At 40.2% G+C, this 11052-nt stretch overlaps 1 pseudogene; it reads left to right on the plus strand.

Annotated features, from left to right (window-relative positions):
* Nucleotides 1-5987: 5987 nt before the first annotated feature.
* Nucleotides 5988-7519, plus strand: LOC103203193 (annotated as a pseudogene).
* The last annotated feature ends 3533 nt before the right edge of the window (nucleotides 7520-11052 follow it).

Raw genomic sequence — 11052 nt, forward strand, 5'->3', positions numbered from 1 at the left:
GGGAATGACAAATTGAAGAGGAATGGCATGGCATTCATTGTCACAAAGAATGTTTCAAGATCTATCCTGAAGTACAATGCTGTCAGTGATAGAATAATATCCATATGCCTACATGGGAAGCCAGTTAATACTACTATTATTCAAATTTATGCACCAACCACCAAAGCCAAAGATGAGGAAATTGAAGATTTTTACCAACATCTGTAGTCTAAATTGACCAAACATCCCAATCAAAACATACTGATTATCACTGGTGACTGAAATGCAAAAGTTGGAAACAAAGAAGAATCACCAGTATTTGGAAAATAGAGATTGGCTTGGAGATAGAAATAATGCTGGAGATCACATGATAGTATTTTGCAAGACCAATGACTTACATTCATTGCAAATACCTTTTTTCAACAACAAAAATGACAGCTATACATGTGGACTTCACCAGATGGAGTACATGGGAATCAGATTGACTACATCTGTGGCAAGAGGTGATGGAGAAACTCACTATCTTCAGCCAAAACATGGCCAGGAGCTGATTGTGGGACAGAACATCAACTCATATGCATGTTTAAGTTGAAGACAATTAAAACAAGTCCACAAGAGCCAAAATATGACCTTGATTACATCCCTCCTGAATTTAGAGACCATCTAAAAAATAGATTTGATGCATTGAACACCCATGACCGAAAACCAGAGGAATTGTGGGATGACATCAAGAACATTATCCGTGAAGAAAGCAAAGGTCATTAAAAAAACAGGAAAGGAAGAAAATAACAAAATGGATGTCAGAAGAGAGACTCTGAAACTTTCCCTTGAATGGAGAGTAGCTAAAGCAAAGGGAAGAAATGACAAGATAAAAGAGCTGAACAGAAGATTTCAGAGCAGCTCGAGAAGACAAAGTCAACTATTATAATGAAATGTGGAAAGACATGGAGTTGGAAAGCCAAAAAGGAAGAACATGCTTGGCATTTCTCATGCTGACAGAATTGAAGAAAAAATTTAAGCCTCGAGTTGCAATATTGAGAGATTCTATGGGCAAAATATTGAATGATGCAGGAAATGTCAAAAGAAGATGGAAGGAATACACAGAGTCATTGTACCAAAAAGAATTAGTTGATGTTCATCTATTTCAGGAGGTAGCATGTGATCAAGAACCAATGGTAGTGAAGAAGTCAAAGCTGCAATGAGGGAAGTGGTAAAAAACAAAGCTCCAGGAATTGATGTGATACCCATTCACATGTTTCAACAAACATGCCATACTAGAGGCATTCACTAGGTTGTGCCAAGAGATTTGGAAGAAAACTGCCTGGCCAACTGACTGGAAAAGATCCAGATTTGTAGCCATTCCAAAGAAAGGTGATCCCACAGAATATGGAAATTAGGAAATATCATTAATATCGCATGCAAGTAAAATCTTACTGAAGATAATTCAAAAACAGTCACAGCAGTATATTGACAGAGAACTCACAAAAATGCAAGCTGGATTCAGAAGACATGAAATAAGGGATATCACTGCTGATGTCAGATAGATTCTGGCTCAAATCAAAGAATACCAGAAAGATGTTTACTTGTGTTTTATTGACTATGTAAAAGCATTTGATTGTGTGGATCATAACAAATTATGGATAACATTGAGAAGAATGGGAATTCCAGAATACTTAATTGTGCTCATGAGGAACCTGTATATAGACCAGAAGGCTGTCATTTGAACACAACAAGGGGACACTGCATGGCTTAAAATCAAGAAGGTAGGGTGTCAGAGTTGTATACTTTCATCATACTTATTCAATCTGTATGCTGAACAAATAATCTGAGAAACAGGACCATATGAAGAAGAATGTGGCATCAGGATCAGAGGAAGACTTGTTAAATACCTGCGTTATGCACATGACACAACTTTGCTCACTAAAAGTGAGGATGACTTGAAACATTTACTGATGAAGATTGAAGACTACTATCTGCAGTATGGATTACACCTCAACATAAAGAAAACAAAAAGTCCTCACAACGGGACCCAATAAGCAGCATAATGATAAATGGGGAAAAGATTGAAGTTGTCAAAGACTTCATATTACTTGGTTCTGCAATCAACACCAATGGAAGCAGCAGTCAAGATATCAGACGTTGTATAGCATTGGGCAAATCTGCTGCAAAGTACCTCTTTCAAGTGCTGAAGAGCAGGGATGTTTCCTTGAAGACTAAGGTATGCTTGACACAAGCCATGGTATTTTCAATCACCTCATATGCATGTGAGAGCTGGACAATGAAAAAGGATGACCAAAGAAGAGTCAATGCTTTTGAGTTATGGTGTTTTTGGAGAATGCTCAAAGTAGCATGGTCTGCTAAAAGAGCTAACAAATCTATCCTGGAAGATGTGAAGCCGGAATGCTCCTTGGAAGTGAGAATGGCCAGACTTCATCTCCCCCACTTTGGTCATGTTGTAAGAAGGGACCATTCCCCAGAAAAGGATATCAAGCTTGGCAAAGTGGAGGAACAAGGAAAGAGGGGAAGATCCTCAATGAGATGGATTGACACAATGGCTGCAATGATGGGCTCAAGGTATAGCAAAGATCATGGGGTTGGTGCAGGACTGGGCAGTGTTTCATTCTGCTGTGCATGAGGTCACTGTGAATCTGAGACAACTCGACAGCACCTAACAGCAACAACAATGAGTCAGAATTGACTTGATGGCAGTGGGTTTGGAATTTTTGTTTTTTTGGTTGCTTTCCTTCTATTTTCACTAAAACATTCTTGAAACATCACCATCGTCTTCTAACCTGTCTCTACCTCCAGGCTCCCTTTCACTAGTTCATTCTCTAAAAGCTGCCAGGGTGTTCTATGAAATAAATATAACCATCCTGCATTTTTATTCTAAAAAGCTGGCTTCCCATTAAGTTCAAGGTACTTGTTAAATCTCCAGCTGAATTTAGGCATGCCTACCTCTTCACTTCCATCTTTAGAGCTCTCCCCACACTGAACTATATCCTGTAAGCTATGTGGGACCCTGGCAGGTACAGAGCATGATGCTCTCTCACTTCCAGTTTCTGGCCCATGCTGACTCTCCTTCCTGGAGCCTCCTGCCCACCTACTTCTGTACCTGTAGCTTTTTCTTCAGGACTTCAATGGAATATTATCCAGCTTTAGAAAGGAGTGAAGGTCTGATACAAGCTACAGCTTGGATAAACCTTGAAAACATAGTAAGTGAAAGAAGCCAGGCAAAAAAGGTCACATATCATATGATTCTATTTATATAAAATACCCAGAAGAAGCAAATCCATAGAGATAGAAAGCAAATTAAGTAGTTGCCAGGGGCTAATGGAAATTCCATTTGGGGTGATGATCAAGTTCTAGAACTAGATGGTGATAGTTGCCTAACGTTGTGAATTTAATAAATGCCACGGAATTGTACACTTTAAAAATGTTATAGTGGTAAATTTTATGTGTATTTTGCCAGCCCACTCCCACCCCTGACACAAAAGTAGTACCAGCCATCACAATGAGATAAATTGCAGAGGCTTCAGGGATGCAGAGATCAGGAAGACGTAGTTCTGGTCCCACACATTTCATGCATATGATGTCCTCTGTGCTTCTGCATTTCTCCAAGAGATAACATCCTTTTTTCCCACTCAGTACATCTGTGCAGATGTTACTTTGGCCCCAGAGCATACAGTGATGGTTTCATTCTCTCCATTGTCTTCCAGATATGTAAGTGGAGCCTCCCTGTATCTCTGAGGCTGTAGCTGTAGACATCATGTACCACCCTGTTCAGTGACTCCAGAAACAAATACAACACATAAATATCCACATATTTTGGTCCTGAAGCTGAGATTCAGGTAAGTAAAATATCACATAGTGATTAGATAGTGCTGTCATTATAAACTCCAAGTCTAATTGTCTTTCCAGCATGAAAGTTGCACATTAAAAGAGGAAAGAAAACATGAGCTTAGGAGCCAGGTAGATGTAGGTTCAAATTTTGTATTGTCGCCTCTTATTTGTGGTTAATTGAGCTAATTACTCACATTAAATGGTGATTCAATAGCCATCTTGCAGGGTGGGCATGACAGTTTATGATAAAACATACAGGAAAGGGCTGGCTCAATGCAGGAGCAGAGTCCCAAAGCAGGAGCTCAGTAGGTGACAGCTCTCTCTTCTCACCACAGTCAATTTTCAATTCATTGAGACATTTTCTATGGCCTAGCATATGGTCTATGCTCAAGAATGTTCCATGTGCTCTTTTAAATATAATGTAACAGCTTCACAGAGAAATAATTCATATACTGTAACATTTTCTCTTTAGGGTACAGAATTCAGTGGTTTTTAGTATATTCACACAGTTGTGTAACCATGACCAATTCTAGAACATTTTTATCATCCTAAAATGGGAGCTTGGGTAGCATAGTGCCTACGGCATTTGACTGTTAACCAGAAGGCTGGCAGTTCAAACCCATCCAGCCACTCCTGGGAAGAAAGGTTGGGCAATCTACTTCCTTGGTGATACCGCCTTGGAAACCCAAGGAGGGGTTGTTATGAGTCAGATCTGACTCCACAGCAGTGAGTTTGGTTTTGGTTTTGGAAAAGAAACCCTAGACCTATGAGTAGTCACTTCACATTCTTTTATCTCTCCAGCTCTCAATAATTATTAATCTACTTTCTATCTCTATGGAATTGCCAATTCTGGATATTATATGAATAGTCATAATACATGGCCTTTTGTGTATAGCTTCTTGCATTTAGTATTTTGTTTTAAAGGTTTATCCATGTTGCAGCAGAAATGAAGTCATTTTAAGTAAAATTAAGTAATTTTAATACCGAACAGTATTCTATTCCATGGATATACTACATTTTGTTTATCAGTTGATAGACATTTGGGTTGTTTTACTTTTTAGCTATTGTAAATAATCTTTCAATGAACATTCATGTACAAGATTTTTTGTAGGCATGTTTTTGATTCTGTTGTGAATTTATCTATTAGATAGATTACATGGTATAGTGTTGAATAAAAGGGGCAAGAATCTTGTTCCTAATCCAAGAAAGAAATCATTTCGTCTCTCTCATTTATATGTGATGTTAGCTATGGGATTTTTCAAAATGCTCTTTATCAGGCTGAGGAAATCTGATATTCCTAGTTTGATAGCCCTTCTATTCCTAATTTCTTGAAAACGTACAGGATTTTGTTGAATTTTTCTGGATCTATTGGCATGATTGTGTACTTTTTGTTTGTTCTGTTCATACAATGTATTACAACTAACTTTCTTTGTTAAACCTTCCATTAAAATTCAATTTTATCTTGCTGTATAATACCTTTTATTTATTGCTATATTCAGTTTGATAGTATTTTGTTGAGAAAATTCCTTCTATATTCACAAGGGTTATTGGTCTGTAGTTTTCTTGTGATATCTTTGTCTAGTTTTGGTCAAGTAAATACTGGCCTCATAGAAAGAGTTGGGAAGTGTTTCCTCATTTTTTTTTTTTTTTACAAGAATTTACGAAGGCTTGACTGCCTCGGCAACCCAAGGAGGGGTCACTATGAGTCGCGTCTGACTCAACGGCACACAACAACAACAACATGAGATATTTTAGAATCTTGGGTAAAGGGCTATAGCACTGTAAACCATCGGAACAACTTTTCCAGATAAGCATCTCTTTAGAATCCTACAAGATGGTGAAAGCCAATGTTAACACTGGAATGAAATATTTGGGAGGAATCTTGGAAAACTGAGTTTTAAATTCTGAAGGTGTAATTGTTTGAGAACAACTGTCCTCTAAGAACCTTGAATGCACCTTCTAATGGTACTCAAAAGGAGCTCTGGTGGTGTAGTGGTTAAGGCATTTGGCTGCTAACCAGAAGGTTGATGGTTCAAACCCACCAGCTGTTCCAAACCCACCAGCTGCTCCGTGGAAGAAAGATTAAGCATTCTGCCTCCATAAAGATTTACAGCCTTAGAAACCCAGTGGGAGTTGCTCTGAGTTAGAATCGACTCGATGACAGAAATATGGGATGTATAAAATCAAAAAGGAAAGACAATCTGAATGATGATGGAGTAGATTTGAAAACCCAACCAGTATGTAATACTGACCGAACTATTTATGTGAGAGATCCAACGTCCAATAAACAGCAAAGGCCAGTTCCAGAATCTCAGCTCTTGCCAGGACAGAGGTTTCAAACTAAAGATCCGGAGGAGCAAGGAGACATTGTGGTAGCCTTGTATCCCTATGATGGCATCCACCCAGATGACTTATCGTTCAGGAAAGGAGAGAAAATGAAAGTCCTGGAGGAGCATGGAGAGTGGTGGAAAGCGAAATCCTTTTCAACAAAGAGAGAAGGCTTCATACCAAGCAATCATGTAGCCAAAGTCAACACCTTAGAGACAGAAGAGTGGTTTTTCAAGGATATAACCAGGAAAGATGCTGAAAGGCAGCTTCTGGCTCCAGGAAATGGTGCTGGAGCCTTTCTCAATCAGAGAGAGTGAGACATTGAAAGGAAGCTTCTCTCTGTCTGTCAGGGATTCTGACCCAGTGCAGGGTAATGTTATCAAGCACTACAAAATTAGAAGTCTGGACAATGGGGTTATTACATCTCTCCACGAATCCCTTTCCCTTGTATCAGTGACATGATTAAGCATAATCAGAAGCAGTCTGATGGCTCATGCAGAAGATTGGAGAAGGTGTGCATTAGTCCCAAACCACAGAAACCATGGGATAAAGATGCCTGGGAGATTCCACAGGAGTCAATTAAGTTGATGAAGAGGTTGGCCAGTTTGGAGAGGTCTGGATGGGTTACTATAATAACAGCACTAAAGTGGCTGTGAAAACGCTGAAGCCAGGCACCATGTCGGTACAAGCCTTCATGGAGGAAGTGAACCTCATGAAGACACTGCAGCATGACAAGCTGGTGCGCCTCTATGCTGTGGTCACCAAGGAGGAGCCCATCTACATCATCAAGGAGTACATGGCCAAAGGCAGTTTGCTGGACTTCCTGAAGAGTGAGGAAGGTGGCAAAATCCTGCTCCCAAAGCTAATTGACTTTTCTGCTCAGATTGCAGAAAGAATGGCATACATTGAGAGGAAGAGCTACATCCACTGAGACCTGTGAGCAGCCAACGCCCTGGTATCAGAGTCCTTGATGTGCAAAATCGCTGACTTTGGTCTTGCACGTGTGATTGAGGACAATGAGTACATGGCACAGGAAGGTGCTAAGTTCCCTATTAAGTGGACAGCTCCAGAAGCCATCAACTTTGGGTGTTTCACTATTAAATCTGATATGTGGTCCTTTGGAATTCTCCTGTATGAAATTGTCACCTATGGAAAAATTCTCTACCCAGGGAGGACCAATGCCGATGTGATGGCTGCCTTGTCTCAGGGCTACAGGATGCCCCGGATGGAGAACTGCCCCAATGAGCTCTATGACATCATGAAGATGTGCTGGAAAGAGAAGGCAGAAGAGAGACCCACGTTTGATTACTTACAGAGTGTCCTGGATGACTTCTACACTGCAACAGAAGGGCAATATCAGCAGCAGCCTTAGCACACAGGGACACTTGTGTCCAGGGCAGGAACGGCTGTGTTGCCTGTCTCATTTCAAAAGAAAAAAATCACAAACACTGGCTGCACTAGTTATTCACGTACTCATACCATCGACTGTGCCTGTTTCCTGACAGCAGAGGCTAAGTTACTCAGGAAGAACACCCTCTGTGTGGAAAAGGATTTTTTTTTAGACTGGGGCCTACTGCTTTACAGCTTGGACTCCTCCTCAGCTGGTCATCTGGCTCTGTTAGACCAGTCTCAGTACAACCTTCTGAGAAGAGAACACCTGTTCTTCCCAAAATGTACCCATTCTGCACTTCTGTTTACAATTGGACATGTGGCCCAATATTTCACAGACCATTGCAACAAGTCCCAAATAGTAGCAAAATAATACTTATTTATAACCTTAGAATAACCAGATGCTTATTATGGCACTTTGTCATTTCTATCTGCTCTGGCATTTTGTTAAAAAAAAAATTTATGAAGGCTTGACATTAATTCTTCTTTAAGCGTTTGGTAGAATTCATTCAAGAAGTCATCTGGACCCGGACTTTTCTTTGTGGGAAGTTTTTGATTATTGATTCAATCTTCTCCACTTGTTATAGGACTATTCACATTTTCTGTTTCTTCCTGAGTCTGTTTCAGTAGTTTGTATCTTTCTAGGGATTCACTCTTTCCATCTAGTTTATCTAATTTGTTGGCATACAATTATTGAGAGCATTCTCTTAAAATCCATTGTTATTTCTGTAAGATCAATAATAATGTCCTTATGTTCATTTTTTATTTTAGTAATTTAAGTTCTTTCCTTCTATTTTATTGGTCTAGCCAAAGATTCGTCTATTTCTCTTAGCTTTTTAAAAAGAACTACCTTTTGGTTTAATTGATTTTCTGTATTTTTTTTTTATTGTATTTTTTCCACTCTAACTAAACCAAACAAGACTCACTGCTGTCGAATCAAATCTGACTCACAGCCACCCCTCCTTGGGTTTCCAAGGTGGTATCTTTATGGAAGTAGATTGCCCAGTCTGCCTTCCAAGGAGTGGCTGGTGGGTTTGAACTGCCAGCCTTATGGATAGCAGTCAAATGCCTCAGGCACTATGCTACCAGAGCTCCTACTCTCTATTTCCTTCCTTCTGCTTGCTTTATGTTCAGTTTGCTGTTGCTCTAGTTTCTTAATGTGGAAAGTTAGGTTATTGATTTCAGATTGTTCTTTGTTTACATAGGCATTTACAGGTATAAATTTTTCTCTAATAAATGCTTTACCTGGATCTCATAAATTTTGGTTACATTGTGATTCTATATGCTCTTGAAAAGAATTTATATTCTGCTTTTGTTGGATGGAGTGTTTTACAGATGTCAGTTAAGTCCAGTTGGCTGATGTTGTTGTTAGGTGCCATCGAGTCAACTGTGACTTATAGTGACCCTATGTACACCAGAACGAAACACTGCCCGGTCCTGCACCAGCCTCACAATTCTTCCTATGCCTGAGCCCATCACTGTAGCCACTGGGTCAATCCATCTCATTGAGGGCCTTTCGCTTTTTCACTGATCCTCCATGTTACCAAGCATGATATCCTTCTCCGGTGAATGGTCCCTTCTGACAACATGGCCAAAGCAGGTAAGATGAAGTCTGTCCATTCTCACTTCCAAGGAGCATCCTGGCTGCACTTCTTCCAGGACAGATTTGTTAGTTCTTCTGGCATCCATGGTACTTTTAGTATTTTTCACTAACACCAAAACTCAAAAGCATCCACTCTTCTTCGGTCTTCTTTATTCATTGTCCAGCTTTCACATGTATATGAGGCTATTGAAAACACCATGGCTTGGGTTAGGCACACCTTAGTCTTCCAGGAGACATCTTTGCTTTTCAGCACTTTAAAGAGGTCTTTTGCAGCAGATTTGCCCAGTGCAATATGACTTCTGATGTCTTGTCTTGACTGCTGCTTCCATTGGTGTTGATGGTGGAACCAAGTAATATGAAATCTTTGACAAGTTCAATTTTTTCTCTATTTATCATGATGCTGCTTATTGGTTCAGTTATAAGGATTTTCGTTTTCTTTAGGTTGAGGTGTAATCCACACTGCAGACTGTGTTCTTCAATCTTCATCATTAAGTGCCTCAAGTCATCCTCACTTTCAGCGAGCAAAGTTGTATCATTTGCATAACATAGGTTGTTAATGAGTCTTCCTCCAATCCTGATGCCACATTCTTCTTCATATAGTCCAGCTTCTCTGATTATTTGCTCAGCATACAGATTGAACAAGTATGGAGAAAGGACCCGCTCCCTTCCTGATTTTAAATCATCCAATATCCCCTTGTTCTGTTTGAACGACAGCCTCCTTGTCAAGATTCTCATGAGCACAATTAAGTGTTCTGGAATTCCCATTCTTCTCAGTGTTATCCACAATTTGTTATGATCTTCACAATCAAATGCTTTTGCATAGTCAATAAAACACAAGTTAACATCTTTCTGGTATTCTTTGCTTTCAGCCAAGATCTAGCTGCCATCAGCAATGATATCCTTCATTCCATGTCCTCTTCTGAAGTTACCTTGCATTTCTGGCAGTTTCCTGTCAGTATACTACTGCAACAATTTTTTAATTATGTGGTAGTCAAGGTTATGTGTCAACCTGGCTGGGCCTGGTTGAGTGACTGGGCAGCTGGTGGTAGTTATTCCCTATGATAAGAATGGCAATCAACTCCATGGTAGAATCTTCTGCGAACAGCTGAGTAGCTGCTTCAGGGATTTGGTCTGCTTCTCATATATAAGGAGACACTTTAGGAACACTCTGCAGCTTTTGGCATTCTTGAATCCTGCATGTAGCTGAGTTGTCATTCAGCAGCCTGCCATGTTCTCTGCCAATCCTGGGACTGTTGATGGACTTGAATTAATGGCCATGTTGTTGTTGTTGTTGTTATGTGCCGTCGAGTCGGCCCCGACTCATAGCGACCCCTCCTTGGGTTTCCGAGGCAGTATCACTACGGAAGTAGGATTGCCCAACCTTCCTTCCAAGGAGTAGCTGGTGGGTTTGAACCGCCAGCCTTCTGGTTAGCAGTCAAGTGCTTTAGCCACTATGCTACCAGAGCTCCTAAATGGCCATGTAGTTTGGTAATAGCAGAACTGTGGCTTTTTACCTGTCAACCTTGGGTTTGCCAGCCTTAGCAGCCAGAAGCTGCTTGAGTGAAGAAAGCCTCTAGCTTCAGTGGGGCCAGGTCAAGAGGCAGAGCCAAAGCCCAAGGTCAAGGGGCTTTCATCCAGCCCCTAGAGCCTGGCACCTTTAACTGAGACTTCTAGCATCCTAAACTATAAGAGAATAAACTCTGATCGGTTAAAGCCATCCCATTTGTGGTATATTCTTTTCAGAGTGGCACTAGGTAACCAAAACAAATTATCTTCAGCAAAATTTTACTTGTGTATGATTTTGTTCAATAATTTCCACGTTCTGTAGGATCACCTTCCTTTGGAATGGTTACAAATACGGATCACTTCCAGTCAATTGGCCAGTAGCTATCTTCCAAATCTCTTGGTATATC

Source organism: Orycteropus afer, unplaced genomic scaffold (assembly GCF_000298275.1).
Source record: "Orycteropus afer afer isolate SDZICR_OR568_19922 unplaced genomic scaffold, OryAfe1.0 scaffold00206, whole genome shotgun sequence".
NCBI classification, from domain to species: domain Eukaryota; kingdom Metazoa; phylum Chordata; class Mammalia; order Tubulidentata; family Orycteropodidae; genus Orycteropus; species Orycteropus afer.